General features: G+C 43.6%; 19 non-coding genes and 3 pseudogenes across 19 annotated transcripts in view; all 22 read left to right on the top strand.

Moving 5' to 3' along the window:
• Positions 1-257: 257 nt before the first annotated feature.
• Positions 258-376, top strand: LOC136735937 (5S ribosomal RNA). The gene has a single exon (XR_010811464.1). It is a non-coding gene; the product is annotated as a 5S ribosomal RNA (ribosomal RNA).
• Positions 377-1,431: 1,055 nt separating this feature from the next.
• LOC136735632 (5S ribosomal RNA) lies at positions 1,432-1,550 on the top strand. The gene has a single exon (XR_010811168.1). It is a non-coding gene; the product is annotated as a 5S ribosomal RNA (ribosomal RNA).
• Positions 1,551-2,605: 1,055 nt separating this feature from the next.
• Positions 2,606-2,724, top strand: LOC136735917 (5S ribosomal RNA). The gene has a single exon (XR_010811444.1). It is a non-coding gene; the product is annotated as a 5S ribosomal RNA (ribosomal RNA).
• A 1,055-nt stretch (positions 2,725-3,779) lies between these two features.
• LOC136735134 (5S ribosomal RNA) lies at positions 3,780-3,898 on the top strand. The gene has a single exon (XR_010810757.1). It is a non-coding gene; the product is annotated as a 5S ribosomal RNA (ribosomal RNA).
• Positions 3,899-4,953: 1,055 nt separating this feature from the next.
• LOC136735631 (5S ribosomal RNA) lies at positions 4,954-5,072 on the top strand. Its single transcript, XR_010811167.1, has one exon. It is a non-coding gene; the product is annotated as a 5S ribosomal RNA (ribosomal RNA).
• A 1,055-nt stretch (positions 5,073-6,127) lies between these two features.
• Positions 6,128-6,246, top strand: LOC136735915 (5S ribosomal RNA). Its single transcript, XR_010811442.1, has one exon. It is a non-coding gene; the product is annotated as a 5S ribosomal RNA (ribosomal RNA).
• Positions 6,247-7,301: 1,055 nt separating this feature from the next.
• Positions 7,302-7,420, top strand: LOC136735133 (5S ribosomal RNA). Its single transcript, XR_010810756.1, has one exon. It is a non-coding gene; the product is annotated as a 5S ribosomal RNA (ribosomal RNA).
• A 1,066-nt stretch (positions 7,421-8,486) lies between these two features.
• Positions 8,487-8,605, top strand: LOC136735114 (5S ribosomal RNA). The gene has a single exon (XR_010810737.1). It is a non-coding gene; the product is annotated as a 5S ribosomal RNA (ribosomal RNA).
• Positions 8,606-9,671: 1,066 nt separating this feature from the next.
• Positions 9,672-9,790, top strand: LOC136735739 (5S ribosomal RNA). Its single transcript, XR_010811269.1, has one exon. It is a non-coding gene; the product is annotated as a 5S ribosomal RNA (ribosomal RNA).
• A 1,066-nt stretch (positions 9,791-10,856) lies between these two features.
• LOC136735203 (5S ribosomal RNA) lies at positions 10,857-10,975 on the top strand. The gene has a single exon (XR_010810823.1). It is a non-coding gene; the product is annotated as a 5S ribosomal RNA (ribosomal RNA).
• A 1,055-nt stretch (positions 10,976-12,030) lies between these two features.
• On the top strand, positions 12,031-12,149 carry LOC136735825 (5S ribosomal RNA). Its single transcript, XR_010811352.1, has one exon. It is a non-coding gene; the product is annotated as a 5S ribosomal RNA (ribosomal RNA).
• Positions 12,150-13,204: 1,055 nt separating this feature from the next.
• LOC136735824 (5S ribosomal RNA) lies at positions 13,205-13,323 on the top strand. Its single transcript, XR_010811351.1, has one exon. It is a non-coding gene; the product is annotated as a 5S ribosomal RNA (ribosomal RNA).
• A 1,066-nt stretch (positions 13,324-14,389) lies between these two features.
• Positions 14,390-14,508, top strand: LOC136735274 (5S ribosomal RNA). The gene has a single exon (XR_010810891.1). It is a non-coding gene; the product is annotated as a 5S ribosomal RNA (ribosomal RNA).
• Positions 14,509-15,563: 1,055 nt separating this feature from the next.
• On the top strand, positions 15,564-15,682 carry LOC136735753 (5S ribosomal RNA). The gene has a single exon (XR_010811283.1). It is a non-coding gene; the product is annotated as a 5S ribosomal RNA (ribosomal RNA).
• A 1,055-nt stretch (positions 15,683-16,737) lies between these two features.
• On the top strand, positions 16,738-16,846 carry LOC136735458 (uncharacterized; annotated as a pseudogene).
• A 1,066-nt stretch (positions 16,847-17,912) lies between these two features.
• LOC136735501 (uncharacterized) lies at positions 17,913-18,021 on the top strand (annotated as a pseudogene).
• A 1,066-nt stretch (positions 18,022-19,087) lies between these two features.
• Positions 19,088-19,196, top strand: LOC136735520 (uncharacterized; annotated as a pseudogene).
• Positions 19,197-20,251: 1,055 nt separating this feature from the next.
• LOC136735293 (5S ribosomal RNA) lies at positions 20,252-20,370 on the top strand. The gene has a single exon (XR_010810910.1). It is a non-coding gene; the product is annotated as a 5S ribosomal RNA (ribosomal RNA).
• Positions 20,371-21,436: 1,066 nt separating this feature from the next.
• LOC136735213 (5S ribosomal RNA) lies at positions 21,437-21,555 on the top strand. Its single transcript, XR_010810833.1, has one exon. It is a non-coding gene; the product is annotated as a 5S ribosomal RNA (ribosomal RNA).
• A 1,055-nt stretch (positions 21,556-22,610) lies between these two features.
• On the top strand, positions 22,611-22,729 carry LOC136735788 (5S ribosomal RNA). Its single transcript, XR_010811316.1, has one exon. It is a non-coding gene; the product is annotated as a 5S ribosomal RNA (ribosomal RNA).
• Positions 22,730-23,784: 1,055 nt separating this feature from the next.
• On the top strand, positions 23,785-23,903 carry LOC136735240 (5S ribosomal RNA). Its single transcript, XR_010810859.1, has one exon. It is a non-coding gene; the product is annotated as a 5S ribosomal RNA (ribosomal RNA).
• Positions 23,904-24,958: 1,055 nt separating this feature from the next.
• LOC136735721 (5S ribosomal RNA) overlaps positions 24,959-25,000 on the top strand; it is a 119-nt gene continuing 77 nt past the window's right edge. The window contains exon 1 of the ribosomal RNA XR_010811252.1: positions 24,959-25,000. This exon is cut by the window's right edge and continues 77 nt beyond it. This is a non-coding gene — a ribosomal RNA (5S ribosomal RNA).

Genomic DNA, 25,000 nt, shown 5'->3' with positions numbered 1-25,000 from the left:
GTCAGGCACTCAATTACAGCTGTTTTATCAAGACAATGTGTTCGTTTTGTAATATATAGTTCCGGTCTGGTGTGGCACCCCAGCTAACGCACAACGTTGCCACAATGTTGCCACAACGTGGCGTGTTAGCAGGGACTGTCTGCGGCGCGCTGGTGTGTCCCGGGCTTTAGAGTAGAGAGACAGTTCAACTGTAAGTATGAACGGCAGAAACGGATATTGCCTTCCCTTTAAGTAGCGCGTCAGGGACAGCCTCCCTGGCTTACGGCCATACTAGCCTGAATACGCCCGATCTCGTCCGATCTCGGAAGCTAAGCAGGCTCGGGCCTGGTCAGTACTTGGATGGGAGACCCCCTGGGAATACCAGGTGCTGTAAACTTTTGCATCTTTTACACACCAAAGGGCGAGAAATCACGAGTTTTAACTTTGGATACACGCAATTTCATCATTATTTCAGATTTGACTTCCCCAAATACACAGGCATACAATAGATCTTGTTCTCCAACGTAAACGGTCCCTAGTAACTAGTGTACATTCGTAAATAAATTGAGCATCATGGCTAGAAGTGACTAAATGTTGCCTAATCTTTCTCATCGAGAAATGACACAATTACACCAACACAAAAAGGAACTCCACCGGACAAAGTTCAGTGCTCACAAGGAGCCTCATTCAACACACACGGTTCCATTCCCATTCATGCAAAGCACGAAAGTGTAAAACTTGGGAAAATACTTGAGAGCAAAGATCACATTCAATCTCATTCAAGGCACGGATGTGAATGCAACGGGATGAAATTACTGAAATGATGCCTGCCCTCGAACTGTGATGATGGACTACCCGACTCGCCAATAATATTGGGTTCTGGTGTATTGAAATACAGGAGCTGCTGGATTTGTGTGTTTTCTTACCCCCTCACCATAGTTTGTCAAATGTTTAAACAACTGAACTTATATTCAAGGTTTGTTTCTCTTCATATGTTTTACTTGTTTACATTTGTCTCAGCAACCTGTTGAATGATTCTTCTGCTTTCAAAACAAAATGACAACAGGATGAATGTACACACTTGAAAATACAATACATGCAATGTTATGCATCATAGTGATGCAACCTCATTTCAGTTTCATACTGCATGTCAATTGAAATCCTTACTGAAATGCACACCTTCTCAAGATTGCGCTTGACTGCCGTGTCAGGCACTCAATTACAGCTGTTTTATCAAGACAATGTGTTCGTTTTGTAAAATATAGTTCCGGTCTGGTTTGGCACCCCAGCTGACGCACAACGTTGCCACAACGTTTCATGTTAGCAGGGACTGTCTGCGGCGCGCTGGTGTGTCCCGGACTTTAGAGTAGAGAGACAGTTCATTTGCAAGTATGAGCGGCAGAAACGGATATTGCCTTCCCTTTAAGTAGAGCTTCAGGGACAGCCTCCCTGGCTTACGGCCATACTAGCCTGAATACGCCCGATCTCGTCCGATCTCGGAAGCTAAGCAGGCTCGGGCCTGGTCAGTACTTGGATGGGAGACCGCCTGGGAATACCAGGTGCTGTAAGCTTTTGCATCTTTTACACACCAGAGGGCGACAAATCACGAGTTTTAACTTTGGATACACGCAATTTCATCATTATTTCAGATTTGACTTCCCCAAATACACAGGCATACAATAGATCTTGTTCTCCAACGTAAACGGTCCCTAGTAACTAGGGTACATTCGTAAATAAATTGAGCATCATGGCTAGAAGTGACTAAATGTTGCCTAATCTTTCTCATCGAGAAATGACACAATTACAGCAACACAAAAAGGAACTCCACCGGACAAAGTTCAGTGCTCACAAGGAGCCTCATTCAACACACACGGTTCCATTCCCATTCATGCAAAGCACGAAAGTGTAAAACTTGGGAACATACTTGAGAACAAAGATCACATTCAATCTCATTCAAGGCACGGATGTGAATGCAACGGGATGAAATTACTGAAATGATGCCTGCCCTCGAACTGTGATGATGGACTACCCGACTCGCCAATAATATTGGGTTCTGGTGTATTGAAATACAGGAGCTGCTGGATTTGTGTGTTTTCTTACCCCCTCACCATAGTTTGTCAAATGTTTAAACAACTGAACTAATATTCAAGGTTTGTTTCTCTTCATATGTTTTACTGGTTTACATTTGTCTCAGCAACCTGTTGAATGATTCTTCTGCTTTCAAAACAAAATGACAACAGGATGAATGCACACACTTGAAAATACAATACATGCAATGTTATGCATCATAGTGATGCAACCTCCTTTCAGTTTCATACTGCATGTCAATTGAAATCCTTATTGAAATGCACACCTTCTCAAGATTGCGCTTGACTGGCGTGTCAGGCACTCAATTACAGCTGTATTATCAAGACAATGTGTTCGTTTTGTAAAATATAGTTCCGGTCTGGTGTGGCACCCCAGCTAACGCACAACGTTGCCACAACGTTTCGTGTTAGCAGGGACTGTCTGCGGCGCGCTGGTGTGTCCCGGACTTTAGAGTAGAGAGACAGTTCAACTGCAAGTATGAGCGGCAGAAACGGATATTGCCTTCCCTTTAAGTAGAGCGTCAGGGACAGCCTCCCTGGCTTACGGCCATACTAGCCTGAATACGCCCGATCTCGTCCGATCTCGGAAGCTAAGCAGGCTCGGGCCTGGTCAGTACTTGGATGGGAGACTGCCTGGGAATACCAGGTGCTGTAAGCTTTTGCATCTTTTACACACCAGAGGGCGACAAATCACGAGTTTTAACTTTGGATACACGCAATTTCATCATTATTTCAGATTTGACTTCCCCAAATACACAGGCATACAATAGATCTTGTTCTCCAACGTAAACGGTCCCTAGTATCTAGGGTACATTCGTAAATAAATTGAGCATCATGGCTAGAAGTGACTAAATGTTGCCTAATCTTTCTCATCGAGAAATGACACAATTACACCAACACAAAAAGGAACTCCACCGGACAAAGTTCAGTGCTCACAAGGAGCCTCATTCAACACACACGGTTCCATTCCCATTCATGCAAAGCACGAAAGTGTAAAACTTGGGAACATACTTGAGAGCAAAGATCACATTCAATCTCATTCAAGGCACGGATGTGAATGCAACGGGATGAAATTACTGAAATGATGCCTGCCCTCGAACTGTGAAGATGGACTTCCCGACTCGCCAATAATATTGGGTTCTGGTGTATTGAAATACAGGAGCTGCTGGATTTGTGTGTTTTCTTACCCCCTCACCATAGTTTGTCAAATGTTTAAACAACTGAACTTATATTCAAGGTTTGTTTCTCTTCATATGTTTTACTGGTTTACATTTGTCTCAGCAACCTGTTGAATGATTCTTCTGCTTTCAAAACAAAATGACAACAGGATGAATGCACACACTTGAAAATACAATACATGCAATGTTATGCATCATAGTGATGCAACCTCCTTTCAGTTTCATACTGCATGTCAATTGAAATCCTTACTGAAATGCACACCTTCTCAAGATTGCGCTTGACTGGCGTGTCAGGCACTCAATTACAGCTGTTTTATCAAGACAATGTGTTCGTTTTGTAATATATAGTTCCGGTCTGGTGTGGCACCCCAGCTAACGCACAACGTTGCCACAACGTTTCGTGTTAGCAGGGACTGTCTGCGGCGCGCTGGTGTGTCCCGGACTTTAGAGTAGAGAGACAGTTCAACTGCAAGTATGAGCGGCAGAAACGGATATTGCTTTCCCTTTAAGTAGAGCGTCAGGGAGAGCCTCCCTGGCTTACGGCCATACTAGCCTGAATACGCCCGATCTCGTCCGATCTCGGAAGCCAAGCAGGCTCGGGCCTGGTCAGTACTTGGATGGGAGACCGCCTGGGAATAACAGGTGCTGTAAGCTTTTGCATCTTTTACACACCAGAGGGCGACAAATCACGAGTTTTAACTTTGGATACACGCAATTTCATCATTATTTCAGATTTGACTTCCCCAAATACACAGGCATACAATAGATCTTGTTCTCCAACGTAAACGGTCCCTAGTAACTAGGGTACATTCGTAAATAAATTGAGCATCATGGCTAGAAGTGACTAAATGTTGCCTAATCTTTCTCATCGAGAAATGACACAATTACAGCAACACAAAAAGGAACTCCACCGGACAAAGTTCAGTGCTCACAAGGAGCCTCATTCAACACACACGGTTCCATTCCCATTCATGCAAAGCACGAAAGTGTAAAACTTGGGAACATACTTGAGAGCAAAGATCACATTCAATCTCATTCAAGGCACGGATGTGAATGCAACGGGATGAAATTACTGAAATGATGCCTGCCCTCGAACTGTGATGATGGACTACCCGACTCGCCAATAATATTGGGTTCTGGTGTATTGAAATACAGGAGCTGCTGGATTTGTGTGTTTTCTTACCCCCTCACCATAGTTTGTCAAATGTTTAAACAACTGAACTTATATTCAAGGTTTGTTTCTCTTCATATGTTTTACTGGTTTACATTTGTCTCAGCAACCTGTTGAATGATTCTTCTGCTTTCAAAACAAAATGACAACAGGATGAATGCACACACTTGAAAATACAATACATGCAATGTTATGCATCATAGTGATGCAACCTCATTTCAGTTTCATACTGCATGTCAATTGAAATCCTTACTGAAATGCACACCTTCTCAAGATTGCGCTTGACTGCCGTGTCAGGCACTCAATTACAGCTGTTTTATCAAGACAATGTGTTCGTTTTGTAAAATATAGTTCCGGTCTGGTTTGGCACCCCAGCTGACGCACAACGTTGCCACAACGTTTCATGTTAGCAGGGACTGTCTGCGGCGCGCTGGTGTGTCCCGGACTTTAGAGTAGAGAGACAGTTCATTTGCAAGTATGAGCGGCAGAAACGGATATTGCCTTCCCTTTAAGTAGAGCGTCAGGGACAGCCTCCCTGGCTTACGGCCATACTAGCCTGAATACGCCCGATCTCGTCCGATCTCGGAAGCTAAGCAGGCTCGGGCCTGGTCAGTACTTGGATGGGAGACCGCCTGGGAATACCAGGTGCTGTAAGCTTTTGCATCTTTTACACACCAGAGGGCGACAAATCACGAGTTTTAACTTTGGATACACGCAATTTCATCATTATTTCAGATTTGACTTCCCCAAATACACAGGCATACAATAGATCTTGTTCTCCAACGTAAACGGTCCCTAGTAACTAGGGTACATTCGTAAATAAATTGAGCATCATGGCTAGAAGTGACTAAATGTTGCCTAATCTTTCTCATCGAGAAATGACACAATTACAGCAACACAAAAAGGAACTCCACCGGACAAAGTTCAGTGCTCACAAGGAGCCTCATTCAACACACACGGTTCCATTCCCATTCATGCAAAGCACGAAAGTGTAAAACTTGGGAACATACTTGAGAACAAAGATCACATTCAATCTCATTCAAGGCACGGATGTGAATGCAACGGGATGAAATTACTGAAATGATGCCTGCCCTCGAACTGTGATGATGGACTACCCGACTCGCCAATAATATTGGGTTCTGGTGTATTGAAATACAGGAGCTGCTGGATTTGTGTGTTTTCTTACCCCCTCACCATAGTTTGTCAAATGTTTAAACAACTGAACTAATATTCAAGGTTTGTTTCTCTTCATATGTTTTACTGGTTTACATTTGTCTCAGCAACCTGTTGAATGATTCTTCTGCTTTCAAAACAAAATGACAACAGGATGAATGCACACACTTGAAAATACAATACATGCAATGTTATGCATCATAGTGATGCAACCTCCTTTCAGTTTCATACTGCATGTCAATTGAAATCCTTATTGAAATGCACACCTTCTCAAGATTGCGCTTGACTGGCGTGTCAGGCACTCAATTACAGCTGTATTATCAAGACAATGTGTTCGTTTTGTAAAATATAGTTCCGGTCTGGTGTGGCACCCCAGCTAACGCACAACGTTGCCACAACGTTTCGTGTTAGCAGGGACTGTCTGCGGCGCGCTGGTGTGTCCCGGACTTTAGAGTAGAGAGACAGTTCAACTGCAAGTATGAGCGGCAGAAACGGATATTGCCTTCCCTTTAAGTAGAGCGTCAGGGACAGCCTCCCTGGCTTACGGCCATACTAGCCTGAATACGCCCGATCTCGTCCGATCTCGGAAGCTAAGCAGGCTCGGGCCTGGTCAGTACTTGGATGGGAGACTGCCTGGGAATACCAGGTGCTGTAAGCTTTTGCATCTTTTACACACCAGAGGGCGACAAATCACGAGTTTTAACTTTGGATACACGCAATTTCATCATTATTTCAGATTTGACTTCCCCAAATACACAGGCATACAATAGATCTTGTTCTCCAACGTAAACGGTCCCTAGTAACTAGGGTACATTCGTAAATAAATTGAGCATCATGGCTAGAAGTGACTAAATGTTGCCTAATCTTTCTCATCGAGAAATGACACAATTACAGCAACACAAAAAGGAACTCCACCGGACAAAGTTCAGTGCTCACAAGGAGCCTCATTCAACACACACGGTTCCATTCCCATTCATGCAAAGCACGAAAGTGTAAAACTTGGGAACATACTTGAGAGCAAAGATCACATTCAATCTCATTCAAGGCACGGATGTGAATGCAACGGGATGAAATTACTGAAATGATGCCTGCCCTCGAACTGTGAAGATGGACTTCCCGACTCGCCAATAATATTGGGTTCTGGTGTATTGAAATACAGGAGCTGCTGGATTTGTGTGTTTTCTTACCCCCTCACCATAGTTTGTCAAATGTTTAAACAACTGAACTTATATTCAAGGTTTGTTTCTCTTCATATGTTTTACTGGTTTACATTTGTCTCAGCAACCTGTTGAATGATTCTTCTGCTTTCAAAACAAAATGACAACAGGATGAATGCACACACTTGAAAATACAATACATGCAATGTTATGCATCATAGTGATGCAACCTCCTTTCAGTTTCATACTGCATGTCAATTGAAATCCTTACTGAAATGCACACCTTCTCAAGATTGCGCTTGACTGGCGTGTCAGGCACTCAATTACAGCTGTTTTATCAAGACAATGTGTTCGTTTTGTAATATATAGTTCCGGTCTGGTGTGGCACCCCAGCTAACGCACAACGTTGCCACAACGTTTCGTGTTAGCAGGGACTGTCTGCGGCGCGCTGGTGTGTCCCGGACTTTAGAGTAGAGAGACAGTTCAACTGCAAGTATGAGCGGCAGAAACGGATATTGCCTTCCCTTTAAGTAGAGCGTCAGGGACAGCCTCCCTGGCTTACGGCCATACTAGCCTGAATACGCCCGATCTCGTCCGATCTCGGAAGCCAAGCAGGCTCGGGCCTGGTCAGTACTTGGATGGGAGACCGCCTGGGAATAACAGGTGCTGTAAGCTTTTGCATCTTTTACACACCAGAGGGCGACAAATCACGAGTTTTAACTTTGGATACACGCAATTTCATCATTATTTCAGATTTGACTTCCCCAAATACACAGGCATACAATAGATCTTGTTCTCCAACGTAAACGGTCCCTAGTAACTAGGGTACATTCGTAAATAAATTGAGCATCATGGCTAGAAGTGACTAAATGTTGCCTAATCTTTCTCATCGAGAAATGACACAATTACAGCAACACAAAAAGGAACTCCACCGGACAAAGTTCAGTGCTCACAAGGAGCCTCATTCAACACACACGGTTCCATTCCCATTCATGCAAAGCACGAAAGTGTAAAACTTGGGAACATACTTGAGAGCAAAGATCACATTCAATCTCATTCAAGGCACGGATGTGAATGCAACGGGATGAAATTACTGAAATGATGCCTGCCCTCGAACTGTGATGATGGACTACCCGACTCGCCAATAATATTGGGTTCTGGTGTATTGAAATACAGGAGCTGCTGGATTTGTGTGTTTTCTTACCCCCTCACCATAGTTTGTCAAATGTTTAAACAACTGAACTTATATTCAAGGTTTGTTTCTCTTCATATGTTTTACTGGTTTACATTTGTCTCAGCAACCTGTTGAATGATTCTTCTGCTTTCAAAACAAAATGACAACAGGATGAATGCACACACTTGAAAATACAATACATGCAATGTTATGCATCATAGTGATGCAACCTCCTTTCAGTTTCATACTGCATGTCAATTGAAATCCTTACTGAAATGCACACCTTCTCAAGATTGCGCTTGACTGGCGTGTCAGGCACTCAATTACAGCTGTTTTATCAAGAGAATGTGTTCGTTTTGTAATATATAGTTCCGGTCTGGTGTGGCACCCCAGCTAACGCACAACGTTGCCACAATGTTGCCACAACGTGGCGTGTTAGCAGGGACTGTCTGCGGTGCGCTGGTGTGTCCCGGGCTTTAGAGTAGAGAGACAGTTCAACTGTAAGTATGAACGGCAGAAACGGATATTGCCTTCCCTTTAAGTAGAGCGTCAGGGACAGCCTTCCTGGCTTACGGCCATACTAGCCTGAATACGCCCGATCTCGTCCGATCTCGGAAGCTAAGCAGGCTCGGGCCTGGTCAGTACTTGCATGGGAGACCGCCTGGGAATACCAGGTGCTGTAGGCTTTGGCATCTTTTACACACCAGAGGGCGACAAATCACGAGTTTTAACTTTGGATACACGCAATTTCATCATTATTTCAGATTTGACTTCCCCAAATACACAGGCATACAATAGATCTTGTTCTCCAACGTAAACGGTCCCTAGTAACTAGGGTACATTCGTAAATAAATTGAGCATCATGGCTAGAAGTGACTAAATGTTGCCTAATCTTTCTCATCGAGAAATGACACAATTACAGCAACACAAAAAGGAACTCCACCGGACAAAGTTCAGTGCTCACAAGGAGCCTCATTCAACACACACGGTTCCATTCCCATTCATGCAAAGCACGAAAGTGTAAAACTTGGGAACATACTTGAGAGCAAAGATCACATTCAATCTCATTCAAGGCACGGATGTGAATGCAACGGGATGAAATTACTGAAATGATGCCTGCCCTCGAACTGTGAAGATGGACTACCCGACTCGCCAATAATATTGGGTTCTGGTGTATTGAAATACAGGAGCTGCTGGATTTGTGTGTTTTCTTACCCCCTCACCATAGTTTGTCAAATGTTTAAACAACTGAACTTATATTCAAGGTTTGTTTCTCTTCATATGTTTTACTGGTTTACATTTGTCTCAGCAACCTGTTGAATGATTCTTCTGCTTTCAAAACAAAATGACAACAGGATGAATGCACACACTTGAAAATACAATACATGCAATGTTATGCATCATAGTGATGCAACCTCCTTTCAGTTTCATACTGCATGTCAATTGAAATCCTTACTGAAATGCACACCTTCTCAAGATTGCGCTTGACTGGCGTGTCAGGCACTCAATTACAGCTGTTTTATCAAGAGAATGTGTTCGTTTTGTAATATATAGTTCCGGTCTGGTGTGGCACCCCAGCTAACGCACAACGTTGCCACAATGTTGCCACAACGTTGCGTGTTAGCAGGGACTGTCTGCGGCGCGCTGGTGTGTCCCGGGCTTTAGAGTAGAGAGACAGTTCAACTGTAAGTATGAACGGCAGAAACGGATATTGCCTTCCCTTTAAGTAGAGCGTCAGGGACACCCTCCCTGGCTTACGGCCATACTAGCCTGAATACGCCCGATCTCGTCCGATCTCGGAAGCTAAGCAGGCTCGGGCCAGGTCAGTACTTGGATGGGAGACCGCCTGGGAATACCAGGTGCTGTAGGCTTTGGCATCTTTTACACACCAGAGGGCGACAAATCACGAGTTTTAACTTTGGATACAAGCAATTTCATCATTATTTCAGATTTGACTTCCCCAAATACACAGGCATACAATAGATCTTGTTCTCCAACGTAAACGGTCCCTAGTAACTAGGGTACATTCGTAAATAAATTGAGCATCATGGCTAGAAGTGACTAAATGTTGCCTAATCTTTCTCATCGAGAAATGACACAATTACAGCAACACAAAAAGGAACTCCACCGGACAAAGTTCAGTGCTCACAAGGAGCCTCATTCAACACACACGGTTCCATTCCCATTCATGCAAAGCACGAAAGTGTAAAACTTGGGAACATACTTGAGAGCAAAGATCACATTCAATCTCATTCAAGGCACGGATGTGAATGCAACGGGATGAAATTACTGAAATGATGCCTGCCCTCGAACTGTGAAGATGGACTACCCGACTCGCCAATAATATTGGGTTCTGGTGTATTGAAATACAGGAGCTGCTGGATTTGTGTGTTTTCTTACCCCCTCACCATAGTTTGTCAAATGTTTAAACAACTGAACTTATATTAAAGGTTTGTTTCTCTTCATATGTTTTACTGGTTTACATTTGTCTCAGCAACCTGTTGAATGATTCTTCTGCTTTCAAAACAAAATGACAACAGGATGAATGCACACACTTGAAAATACAATACATGCAATGTTATGCATCATAGTGATGCAACCTCCTTTCAGTTTCATACTGCATGTCAATTGAAATCCTTACTGAAATGCACACCTTCTCAAGATTGCGCTTGACTGGCGTGTCAGGCACTCAATTACAGCTGTTTTATCAAGACAATGTTTTCGTTTTGTAATATATAGTTCCGGTCTGGTGTGGCACCCCAGCTAACGCACAACGTTGCCACAATGTTGCCACAACGTGGCGTGTTAGCAGGGACTGTCTGCGGCGCGCTGGTGTGTCCCGGGCTTTAGAGTAGAGAGACAGTTCAACTGTAAGTATGAATGGCAGAAACGGATATTGCCTTCCCTTTAAGTAGAGCGTCAGGGACAGCCTCCCTGGCTTACGGCCATACTAGCCTGAATACGCCCGATCTCGTCCGATCTCGAAAGCTAAGCAGGCTCAGGCCTGATCAGTACTTGGATGGGAGACTGCCTGGGAATACCAGGTGCTGTAAGCTTTTGCATCTTTTACACACCAGAGGGCGACAAATCACGAGTTTTAACTTTGGATACACGCAATTTCATCATTATTTCAGATTTGACTTCCCCAAATACACAGGCATACAATAGATCTTGTTCTCCAACGTAAACGGTCCCTAGTAACTAGGGTACATTCGTAAATAAATTGAGCATCATGGCTAGAAGTGACTAAATGTTGCCTAATCTTTCTCATCGAGAAATGACACAATTACAGCAACACAAAAAGGAACTCCACCGGACAAAGTTCAGTGCTCACAAGGAGCCTCATTCAACACACACGGTTCCATTCCCATTCATGCAAAGCACGAAAGTGTAAAACTTGGGAACATACTTGAGAGCAAAGATCACATTCAATCTCATTCAAGGCACGGATGTGAATGCAACGGGATGAAATTACTGAAATGATGCCTGCCCTCGAACTGTGATGATGGACTACCCGACTCGCCAATAATATTGGGTTCTGGTGTATTGAAATACAGGAGCTGCTGGATTTGTGTGTTTTCTTACCCCCTCACCATAGTTTGTCAAATGTTTAAACAACTGAACTTATATTCAAGGTTTGTTTCTCTTCATATGTTTTACTGGTTTACATTTGTCTCAGCAACCTGTTGAATGATTCTTCTGCTTTCAAAACAAAATGACAACAGGATGAATGCACACACTTGAAAATACAATACATGCAATGTTATGCATCATAGTGATGCAACCTCCTTTCAGTTTCATACTGCATGTCAATTGAAATCCTTACTGAAATGCACACCTTCTCAAGATTGCGCTTGACTGGCGTGTCAGGCACTCAATTACAGCTGTTTTATCAAGACAATGTGTTCGTTTTGTAATATATAGTTCCGGTCTGGTGTGGCACCCCAGCTAACGCACAACGTTGCCACAACGTTTCGTGTTAGCAGGGACTGTCTGCGGCGTGCTGGTGTGTCCCGGACTTTAGAGTAGAGAGACAGTTCAACTGCAAGTATGAGCGGCAGAAACGGATATTGCCTTCCCTTTAAGTAGAGCGTCAGGGACAGCCTTCCTGGCTTACGGCCATACTAGCCTGAATACGCCCGATCTCGTCCGATCTCGGAAGCCAAGCAGGCTCGGGCCTGGTCAGTACTTGGATGGGAGACCGCCTGGGAATACCAGGTGCTGTAAGCTTTTGCATCTTTTACACACCAGAGGGCGACAAATCACGAGTTTTAACTTTGGATACACGCAATTTCATCATTATTTCAGATTTGACTTCCCCAAATACACAGGCATACAATAGATCTTGTTCTCCAACGTAAACGGTCCCTAGTAACTAGGGTACATTCGTAAATAAATTGAGCATCATGGCTAGAAGTGACTAAATGTTGCCTAATCTTTCTCATCGAGAAATGACACAATTACAGCAACACAAAAAGGAACTCCACCGGACAAAGTTCAGTGCTCACAAGGAGCCTCATTCAACACACACGGTTCCATTCCCATTCATGTAAAGCACGAAAGTGTAAAACTTGGGAACATACTTGAGAGCAAAGATCACATTCAATCTCATTCAAGGCACGGATGTGAATGCAACGGGATGAAATTACTGAAATGATGCCTGCCCTCGAACTGTGATGATGGACTACCCGACTCGCCAATAATATTGGGTTCTGGTGTATTGAAATACAGGAGCTGCTGGATTTGTGTGTTTTCTTACCCCCTCACCATAGTTTGTCAAATGTTTAAACAACTGAACTTATATTCAAGGTTTGTTTCTCTTCATATGTTTTACTGGTTTACATTTGTCTCAGCAACCTGTTGAATGATTCTTCTGCTTTCAAAACAAAATGACAACAGGATGAATGCACACACTTGAAAATACAATACATGCAATGTTATGCATCATAGTGATGCAACCTCCTTTCAGTTTCATACTGCATGTCAATTGAAATCCTTACTGAAATGCACACCTTCTCAAGATTGCGCTTGACTGGCGTGTCAGGCACTCAATTACAGCTATTTTATCAAGACAATGTGTTCGTTTTGTAATATATAGTTCCGGTCTGGTGTGGCACCCCAGCTAACGCACAACGTTGCCACAACGTTTCGTGTTAGCAGGGACTGTCTGCGGCGTGCTGGTGTGTCCCGGACTTTAGAGTAGAGAGACAGTTCAACTGCAAGTATGAGCGGCAGAAACGGATATTGCCTTCCCTTTAAGTAGAGCGTCAGGGACAGCCTTCCTGGCTTACGGCCATACTAGCCTGAATACGCCCGATCTCGTCCGATCTCGGAAGCCAAGCAGGCTCGGGCCTGGTCAGTACTTGGATGGGAGACCGCCTGGGAATACCAGGTGCTGTAAGCTTTTGCATCTTTTACACACCAGAGGGCGACAAATCACGAGTTTTAACTTTGGATACACGCAATTTCATCATTATTTCAGATTTGACTTCCCCAAATACACAGGCATACAATAGATCTTGTTCTCCAACGTAAACGGTCCCTAGTAACTAGGGTACATTCGTAAATAAATTGAGCATCATGGCTAGAAGTGACTAAATGTTGCCTAATCTTTCTCATCGAGAAATGACACAATTACAGCAACACAAAAAGGAACTCCACCGGACAAAGTTCAGTGCTCACAAGGAGCCTCATTCAACACACACGGTTCCATTCCCATTCATGTAAAGCACGAAAGTGTAAAACTTGGGAACATACTTGAGAGCAAAGATCACATTCAATCTCATTCAAGGCACGGATGTGAATGCAACGGGATGAAATTACTGAAATGATGCCTGCCCTCGAACTGTGATGATGGACTACCCGACTCGCCAATAATATTGGGTTCTGGTGTATTGAAATACAGGAGCTGCTGGATTTGTGTGTTTTCTTACCCCCTCACCATAGTTTGTCAAATGTTTAAACAACTGAACTTATATTCAAGGTTTGTTTCTCTTCATATGTTTTACTGGTTTACATTTGTCTCAGCAACCTGTTGAATGATTCTTCTGCTTTCAAAACAAAATGACAACAGGATGAATGCACACACTTGAAAATACAATACATGCAATGTTATGCATCATAGTGATGCAACCTCCTTTCAGTTTCATACTGCATGTCAATTGAAATCCTTACTGAAATGCACACCTACTTAAGATTGCGCTTGACTGGCGTGTCAGGCACTCAATTACAGCTGTTTTATCAAGAGAATGTGTTCGTTTTGTAATATATAGTTCCGGTCTGGTGTGGCACCCCAGCTAACGCACAACGTTGCCACAATGTTGCCACAACGTGGCGTGTTAGCAGAGACTGTCTGCGGCGCGCTGGTGTGTCCCGGGCTTTAGAGTAGAGAGACAGTTCAACTGTAAGTATGAACAGCAGAAACGGATATTGCCTTCCCTTTAAGTAGAGCGTCAGGGACAGCCTTCCTGGCTTACGGCCATACTATCCTGAATACGCCCGATCTCGTCCGATCTCGGAAGCTAAGCAGGCTCGGGCCTGGTCAGTACTTGGATGGGAGACCGCCTGGGAATACCAGGTGCTGTAGGCTTTGGCATCTTTTACACACCAGAGGGCGACAAATCACGAGTTTTAACTTTGGATACACGCAATTTCATCATTATTTCAGATTTGACTTCCCCAAATACACAGGCATACAATAGATCTTGTTCTCCAACGTAAACGGTCCCTAGTAACTAGGGTACATTCGTAAATAAATTGAGCATCATGGCTAGAAGTGACTAAATGTTGCCTAATCTTTCTCATCGAGAAATGACACAATTACAGCAACACAAAAAGGAACTCCACCGGACAAAGTTCAGTGCTCACAAGGAGCCTCATTCAACACACACGGTTCCATTCCCATTCATGCAAAGCACGAAAGTGTAAAACCTGGGAACATACTTGAGAGCAAAGATCACATTCAATCTCATTCAAGGCACGGATGTGAATGCAACGGGATGAAATTACTGAAATGATGCCTGCCCTCGAACTGTGATGATGGACTACCCGACTCGCCAATAATATTGGGTTCTGGTGTATTGAAATACAGGAGCTGCTGGATTTGTGTGTTTTCTTACCCCCTCACCATAGTTTGTCAAATGTTTAAACAACTGAACTTATATTCAAGGTTTATTTCTCTTCATATGTTTTACTGGTTTACATTTGTCTCAGCAACCTGTTGAATGATTCTTCTGCTTTCAAAACAAAATGACAACAGGATGAATGCACACACTTGAAAATACAATACATGCAATGTTATGCATCATAGTGATGCAACCTCCTTTCAGTTTCATACTGCATGTCAATTGAAATCCTTACTGAAATGCACACCTTCTCAAGATTGCGCTTGACTGGCGTGTCAGGCACTCAATTACAGCTGTATTATCAAGACAATGTGTTCGTTTTGTAAAATATAGTTCCGGTCTGGTGTGGCACCCCAGCTAACGCACAACGTTGCCACAACGTTTCGTGTTAGCAGGGACTGTCTGCAGCGTGCTGGTGTGTCCCGGACTTTAGAGTAGAGAGACAGTTCAACTGCAAGTATGAGTGGAAGAAACGGATATTGCCTTCCCTTTAAGTAGAGGGTCAGGGACAGCCTCCCTGGCTTACGGCCATACTAGTCTGAATACGCCCGATCTCGTCCGATCTCGGAAGCTAAGCAGGCTCGGGCCTGGTCAGTACTTGGATGGGAGACCACCTGGGAATACCAGGTGCTGTAAGCTTTTGCATCTTTTACACACCAGAGGGCGACAAATCACGAGTTTTAACTTTGGATACACGCAATTTCATCATTATTTCAGATTTGACTTCCCCAAATACACAGGCATACAATAGATCTTGTTCTCCAACGTAAACGGTCCCTAGTAACTAGGGTACATTCGTAAATAAATTGAGCATCATGGCTAGAAGTGACTAAATGTTGCCTAATCTTTCTCATCGAGAAATGACACAATTACAGCAACACAAAAAGGAACTCCACCGGACAAAGTTCAGTGCTCACAAGGAGCCTCATTCAACACACACGGTTCCATTCCCATTCATGCAAAGCACGAAAGTGTAAAACTTGGGAACATACTTGAGAGCAAAGATCACATTCAATCTCATTCAAGGCACGGATGTGAATGCAACGGGATGAAATTACTGAAATGATGCCTGCCCTCGAACTGTGATGATGGACTACCCGACTCGCCAATAATATTGGGTTCTGGTGTATTGAAATACAGGAGCTGCTGGATTTGTGTGTTTTCTTACCCCCTCACCATAGTTTGTCAAATGTTTAAACAACTGAACTTATATTCAAGGTTTATTTCTCTTCATATGTTTTACTGGTTTACATTTGTCTCAGCAACCTGTTGAATGATTCTTCTGCTTTCAAAACAAAATGACAACAGGATGAATGCACACACTTGAAAATACAATACATGCAATGTTATGCATCATAGTGATGCAACCTCCTTTCAGTTTCATACTGCATGTCAATTGAAATCCTTACTGAAATGCACACCTTCTCAAGATTGCGCTTGACTGGCGTGTCAGGCACTCAATTACAGCTGTATTATCAAGACAATGTGTTCGTTTTGTAAAATATAGTTCCGGTCTGGTGTGGCACCCCAGCTAACGCACAACGTTGCCACAACGTTTCGTGTTAGCAGGGACTGTCTGCGGCGCGCTGGTGTGTCCCGGACTTTAGAGTAGAGAGACAGTTCATTTGCAAGTATGAGCGGCAGAAACGGATATTGCCTTCCCTTTAAGTAGAGCGTCAGGGACAGCCTCCCTGGCTTACGGCCATACTAGCCTGAATACGCCCGATCTCGGAAGCTAAGCAGGCTCGGGCCTGGTCAGTACTTGGATGGGAGACCGCCTGGGAATACCAGGTGCTGTAAGCTTTTGCATCTTTTACACACCAGAGGGCGACAAATCACGAGTTTTAACTTTGGATACACGCAATTTCATCATTATTTCAGATTTGACTTCCCCAAATACACAGGCATACAATAGATCTTGTTCTCCAACGTAAACGGTCCCTAGTAACTAGGGTACATTCGTAAATAAATTGAGCATCATGGCTAGAAGTGACTAAATGTTGCCTAATCTTTCTCATCGAGAAATGACACAATTACAGCAACACAAAAAGGAACTCCACCGGACAAAGTTCAGTGCTCACAAGGAGCCTCATTCAACACACACGGTTCCATTCCCATTCATGCAAAGCACGAAAGTGTAAAACTTGGGAACATACTTGAGAGCAAAGATCACATTCAATCTCATTCAAGGCACGGATGTGAATGCAACGGGATGAAATTACTGAAATGATGCCTGCCCTCGAACTGTGATGATGGACTACCCGACTCGCCAATAATATTGGGTTCTGGTGTATTGAAATACAGGAGCTGCTGGATTTGTGTGTTTTCTTACCCCCTCACCATAGTTTGTCAAATGTTTAAACAACTGAACTTATATTCAAGGTTTGTTTCTCTTCATATGTTTTACTGGTTTACATTTGTCTCAGCAACCTGTTGAATGATTCTTCTGCTTTCAAAACAAAATGACAACAGGATGAATGCACACACTTGAAAATACAATACATGCAATGTTATGCATCATAGTGATGCAACCTCCTTTCAGTTTCATACTGCATGTCAATTGAAATCCTTACTGAAATGCACACCTTCTCAAGATTGCGCTTGACTGCCGTGTCAGGCACTCAATTACAGCTGTATTATCAAGACAATGTGTTCGTTTTGTAAAATATAGTTCCGGTCTGGTGTGGCACCCCAGCTAACGCACAACGTTGCCACAACGTTGCCACAACGTTTCGTGTTAGCAGGGACTGTCTGCGGCGCGCTGGTGTGTCCCGGACTTTAGAGTAGAGAGACAGTTCATTTGCAAGTATCAGCGGCAGAAACGGATATTGCCTTCCCTTTAAGTAGAGCGTCAGGGACAGCCTCCCTGGCTTACGGCCATACTAGCCTGAATACGCCCGATCTCGGAAGCTAAGCAGGCTCGGGCCTGGTCAGTACTTGGATGGGAGACCGCCTGGGATTACCAGGTGCTGTAAGCTTTTGCATCTTTTACACACCAGAGGGCGACAAATCACGAGTTTTAACTTTGGATACACGCAATTTCATCATTATTTCAGATTTGACTTCCCCAAATACACAGGCATACAATAGATCTTGTTCTCCAACGTAAACGGTCCCTAGTAACTAGGGTACATTCGTAAATAAATTGAGCATCATGGCTAGAAGTGACTAAATGTTGCCTAATCTTTCTCATCGAGAAATGACACAATTACAGCAACACAAAAAGGAACTCCACCGGACAAAGTTCAGTGCTCACAAGGAGCCTCATTCAACACACACGGTTCCATTCCCATTCATGCAAAGCACGAAAGTGTAAAACTTGGGAACATACTTGAGAGCAAAGATCACATTCAATCTCATTCAAGGCACGGATGTGAATGCAACGGGATGAAATTACTGAAATGATGCCTGCCCTCGAACTGTGATGATGGACTACCCGACTCGCCAATAATATTGGGTTCTGGTGTATTGAAATACAGGAGCTGCTGGATTTGTGTGTTTTCTTACCCCCTCACCATAGTTTGTCAAATGTTTAAACAACTGAACTTATATTCAAGGTTTGTTTCTCTTCATATGTTTTACTGGTTTACATTTGTCTCAGCAACCTGTTGAATGATTCTTCTGCTTTCAAAACAAAATGACAACAGGATGAATGCACACACTTGAAAATACAATACATGCAATGTTATGCATCATAGTGATGCAACCTCCTTTCAGTTTCATACTGCATGTCAATTGAAATCCTTACTGAAATGCACACCTTCTCAAGATTGCGCTTGACTGCCGTGTCAGGCACTCAATTACAGCTGTATTATCAAGACAATGTGTTCGTTTTGTAAAATATAGTTCCGGTCTGGTGTGGCACCCCAGCTAACGCACAACGTTGCCACAACGTTGCCACAACGTTTCGTGTTAGCAGGGACTGTCTGCGGCGCGCTGGTGTGTCCCGGACTTTAGAGTAGAGAGACAGTTCATTTGCAAGTATCAGCGGCAGAAACGGATATTGCCTTCCCTTTAAGTAGAGCGTCAGGGACAGCCTCCCTGGCTTTTGGCCATACTAGCCTGAATACGCCCGATCTCGGAAGCTAAGCAGGCTCGGGCCTGGTCAGTACTTGGATGGGAGACCGCCTGGGATTACCAGGTGCTGTAAGCTTTTGCATCTTTTACACACCAGAGGGCGACAAATCACGAGTTTTAACTTTGGATACACGCAATTTCATCATTATTTCAGATTTGACTTCCCCAAATACACAGGCATACAATAGATCTTGTTCTCCAACGTAAACGGTCCCTAGTAACTAGGGTACATTCGTAAATAAATTGAGCATCATGGCTAGAAGTGACTAAATGTTGCCTAATCTTTCTCATCGAGAAATGACACAATTACAGCAACACAAAAAGGAACTCCACCGGACAAAGTTCAGTGCTCACAAGGAGCCTCATTCAACACACACGGTTCCATTCCCATTCATGCAAAGCACGAAAGTGTAAAACTTGGGAACATACTTGAGAGCAAAGATCACATTCAATCTCATTCAAGGCACGGATGTGAATGCAACGGGATGAAATTACTGAAATGATGCCTGCCCTCGAACTGTGATGATGGACTACCCGACTCGCCAATAATATTGGGTTCTGGTGTATTGAAATACAGGAGCTGCTGGATTTGTGTGTTTTCTTACCCCCTCACCATAGTTTGTCAAATGTTTAAACAACTGAACTTATATTCAAGGTTTGTTTCTCTTCATATGTTTTACTGGTTTACATTTGTCTCAGCAACCTGTTGAATGATTCTTCTGCTTTCAAAACAAAATGACAACAGGATGAATGCACACACTTGAAAATACAATACATGCAATGTTATGCATCATAGTGATGCAACCTCCTTTCAGTTTCATACTGCATGTCAATTGAAATCCTTACTGAAATGCACACCTTCTCAAGATTGCGCTTGACTGGCGTGTCAGGCACTCAATTACAGCTGTATTATCAAGACAATGTGTTCGTTTTGTAAAATATAGTTCCGGTCTGGTGTGGCACCCCAGCTAACGCACAACGTTGCCACAACGTTTCGTGTTAGCAGGGACTGTCTGCGGCGCGCTGGTGTGTCCCGGACTTTAGAGTAGAGAGACAGTTCAACTGCAAGTATGAGCGGCAGAAACGGATATTGCCTTCCCTTTAAGTAGAGCGTCAGGGACAGCCTCCCTGGCTTTCGGCCATACTAGCCTGAATACGCCCGATCTCGTCCAATCTCGGAAGCTAAGCAGGCTCGGGCCTGGTCAGTACTTGGATGGGAGACCGCCTGGGAATACCAGGTGCTGTAAGCTTTTGCATCTTTTACACACCAGAGGGCGACAAATCACGAGTCTTAACTTTGGATACACGCAATTTCATCATTATTTCAGATTTGACTTCCCCAAATACACAGGCATACAATAGATCTTGTTCTCCAACGTAAACGGTCCCTAGTAACTAGGGTACATTCGTAAATAAATTGAGCATCATGGCTAGAAGTGACTAAATGTTGCCTAATCTTTCTCATCGAGAAATGACACAATTACAGCAACACAAAAAGGAACTCCACCGGACAAAGTTCAGTGCTCACAAGGAGCCTCATTCAACACACACGGTTCCATTCCCATTCATGCAAAGCACGAAAGTGTAAAACTTGGGAACATACTTGAGAGCAAAGATCACATTCAATCTCATTCAAGGCACGGATGTGAATGCAACGGGATGAAATTACTGAAATGATGCCTGCCCTCGAACTGTGATGATGGACTACCCGACTCGCCAATAATATTGGGTTCTGGTGTATTGAAATACAGGAGCTGCTGGATTTGTGTGTTTTCTTACCCCCTCACCATAGTTTGTCAAATGTTTAAACAACTGAACTTATATTCAAGGTTTGATTCTCTTCATATGTTTTACTGGTTTACATTTGTCTCAGCAACCTGTTGAATGATTCTTCTGCTTTCAAAACAAAATGACAACAGGATGAATGCACACACTTGAAAATACAATACATGCAATGTTATGCATCATAGTGATGCAACCTCCTTTCAGTTTCATACTGCATGTCAATTGAAATCCTTACTGAAATGCACACCTTCTCAAGATTGCGCTTGACTGGCGTGTCAGGCACTCAATTACAGCTGTTTTATCAAGACAATGTGTTCGTTTTGTAATATATAGTTCCGGTCTGGTGTGGCACCCCAGCTAACGCACAACGTTGCCACAATGTTGCCACAACGTGGCGTGTTAGCAGGGACTGGCTGCGGCGCGCTGGTGTGTCCCGGGCTTTAGAGTAGAGAGACAGTTCAACTGCAAGTATGAGCGGCAGAAACGGATATTGCCTTCCCTTTAAGTAGAGCGTCAGGGACAGCCTCCCTGGCTTACGGCCATACTAGCCTGAATACGCCCGATCTCGTCCGATCTCGGAAGCTAAGCAGGCTCGGGCCTGGTCAGTACTTGGATGGGAGAGCGCCTGGGAATACCAGGTGCTGTAAGCTTTTGCATCTTTTACACACCAGAGGGCGACAAATCACGATTTTTAACTTTGGATACGCGCAATTTCATCATTATTTCAGATTTGACTTCCCCAAATACACAGGCATACAATAGATCTTGTTCTCCAACGTAAACGGTCCCTAGTAACTAGGGTACATTCGTAAATAAATTGAGCATCATGGCTAGAAGTGACTAAATGTTGCCTAATCTTTCTCATCGAGAAATGACACAATTACAGCAACACAAAAAGGAACTCCACCGGACAAAGTTCAGTGCTCACAAGGAGCCTCATTCAACACACACGGTTCCATTCCCATTCATGCAAAGCACGAAAGTGTAAAACTTGGGAACATACTTGAGAGCAAAGATCACATTCAATCTCATTCAAGGCACGGATGTGAATGCAACGGGATGAAATTACTGAAATGATGCCTGCCCTCGAACTGTGATGATGGACTACCCGACTCGCCAATAATATTGGGTTCTGGTGTATTGAAATACAGGAGCTGCTGGATTTGTGTGTTTTCTTACCCCCTCACCATAGTTTGTCAAATGTTTAAACAACTGAACTTATATTCAAGGTTTGTTTCTCTTCATATGTTTTACTGGTTTACATTTGTCTCAGCAACCTGTTGAATGATTCTTCTGCTTTCAAAACAAAATGACAACAGGATGAATGCACACACTTGAAAATACAATACATGCAATGTTATGCATCATAGTGATGCAACCTCCTTTCAGTTTCATACTGCATGTCAATTGAAATCCTTACTGAAATGCACACCTTCTCAAGATTGCGCTTGACTGGCGTGTCAGGCACTCAATTACAGCTGTTTTATCAAGACAATGTGTTCGTTTTGTAAAATATAGTTCCGGTCTGGTGTGGCACCCCAGCTAACGCACAACGTTGCCACAACGTTTCGTGTTAGCAGGGACTGTCTGCGGCGCGCTGGTGTGTCCCGGACTTTAGAGTAGAGAGACAGTTCAACTGCAAGTATGAGCGGCAGAAACGGATATTGCCTTCCCTTTAAGTAGAGCGTCAGGGACAGCCTCCCTGGCTTACGGCCATACTAGCCTGAAAACGCCCGATCTCGTCCGATCTCGGAAGCTAAGCAGGCTCGGGCCTGGTCAGTACTTGGATGGGAGACTGCCTGGGAATACCAGGTGCTGTAAGCTTTTGCATCTTTTACACACCAGAGGGCGACAAATCACGAGTTTTAACTTTGGATACACGCAATTTCATCATTATTTCAGATTTGACTTCCCCAAATACACAGGCATACAATAGATCTTGTTCTCCAACGTAATCGGTCCCTAGTAACTAGGGTACATTCGTAAATAAATTGAGCATCATGGCTAGAAGTGACTAAATGTTGCCTAATCTTTCTCATCGAGAAATGACACAATTACAGCAACACAAAAAGGAACTCCACCGGACAAAGTTCAGTGCTCACAAGGAGCCTCATTCAACACACACGGTTCCATTCCCATTCATGCAAAGCACGAAAGTGTAAAACTTGGGAACATACTTGAGAGCAAAGATCACATTCAATCTCATTCAAGGCACGGATGTGAATGCAACGGGATGAAATTACTGAAATGATGCCTGCCCTCGAACTGTGAAGATGGACTACCCGACTCGCCAATAATATTGGGTTCTGGTGTATTGAAATACAGGAGCTGCTGGATTTGTGTGTTTTCTTACCCCCTCACCATAGTTTGTCAAATGTTTAAACAACTGAATTTATATTCAAGGTTTGTTTCTCTTCATATGTTTTACTGGTTTACATTTGTCTCAGCAACCTGTTGAATGATTCTTCTGCTTTCAAAACAAAATGACAACAGGATGAATGCACACACTTGAAAATAAAATACATGCAATGTTATGCATCATAGTGATGCAACCTCCTTTCAGTTTCATACTGCATGTCAATTGAAATCCTTACTGAAATGCACACCTTCTCAAGATTGCGCTTGACTGGCGTGTCAGGCACTCAATTACAGCTGTTTTATCAAGACAATGTGTTCGTTTTGTAATATATAGTTCCGGTCTGGTGTGGCACCCCAGCTAACGCACAACGTTGCCACAACGTTTCGTGTTAGCAGGGACTGTCTGCGGCGCGCTGGTGTGTCCCGGACTTTAGAGTAGAGAGACAGTTCAACTGCAAGTATGAGCGGCAGAAACGGATATTGCCTTCCCTTTAAGTAGAGCGTCAGGGAGAGCCTCCCTGGCTTACGGCCATACTAGCCTGATTACGCCCGATCTCGTCAGATCTCGGAAACTAAGCAGGCTCGGGCCTGGTCAGTACTTGGATGGGAGACCGCCTGGGAATACCAGGTGCTGTAAGCTTTTGCATCTTTTACACACCAGAGGGCGACAAATCACGAGTTTTAACTTTGGATACACGCAATTTCATCATTATTTCAGATTTGACTTCCCCAAATACACAGGCATACAATAGATCTTGTTCTCCAACGTAAACGGTCCCTAGTAACTAGGGTACATTCGTAAATAAATTGAGCATCATGGCTAGAAGTGACTAAATGTTGCCTAATCTTTCTCATCGAGAAATGACACAATTACAGCAACACAAAAAGGAACTCCACCGGACAAAGTTCAGTGCTCACAAGGAGCCTCATTCAACACACACGGTTCCATTCCCATTCATGCAAAGCACGAAAGTGTAAAACTTGGGAACATACTTGAGAGCAAAGATCACATTCAATCTCATTCAAGGCACGGATGTGAATGCAACGGGATGAAATTACTGAAATGATGCCTGCCCTCGAACTGTGATGATGGACTACCCGACTCGCCAATAATATTGGGTTCTGGTGTATTGAAATACAGGAGCTGCTGGATTTGTGTGTTTTCTTACCCCCTCACCATAGTTTGTCAAATGTTTAAACAACTGAACTTATATTCAAGGTTTGTTTCTCTTCATATGTTTTACTGGTTTACATTTGTCTCAGCAACCTGTTGAATGATTCTTCTGCTTTCAAAACAAAATGACAACAGGATGAATGCACACACTTGAAAATACAATACATGCAATGTTATGCATCATAGTGATGCAACCTCCTTTCAGTTTCATACTGCATGTCAATTGAAATCCTTACTGAAATGCACACCTTCTCAAGATTGCGCTTGACTGGCGTGTCAGGCACTCAATTACAGCTGTTTTATCAAGACAATGTGTTCGTTTTGTAATATATAGTTCCGGTCTGGTGTGGCACCCCAGCTAACGCACAACGTTGCCACAACGTTTCGTGTTAGCAGGGACTGTCTGCGGCGTGCTGGTGTGTCCCGGACTTTAGAGTAGAGAGACAGTTCAACTGCAAGTATGAGCGGCAGAAACGGATATTGCCTTCCCTTTAAGTAGAGCGTCAGGGACAGCCTCCCTGGCTTACGGCCATACTAGCCTGAATACGCCCGATCTCGTCTGA

This window comes from Amia ocellicauda, unplaced genomic scaffold, assembly GCF_036373705.1.
Source record: "Amia ocellicauda isolate fAmiCal2 unplaced genomic scaffold, fAmiCal2.hap1 HAP1_SCAFFOLD_41, whole genome shotgun sequence".
Lineage (NCBI taxonomy): Eukaryota > Metazoa > Chordata > Actinopteri > Amiiformes > Amiidae > Amia > Amia ocellicauda.
The sequence above is the reverse complement of the archived record's forward strand: the minus strand, read 5'-3'. Positions and strand labels throughout refer to the sequence as shown.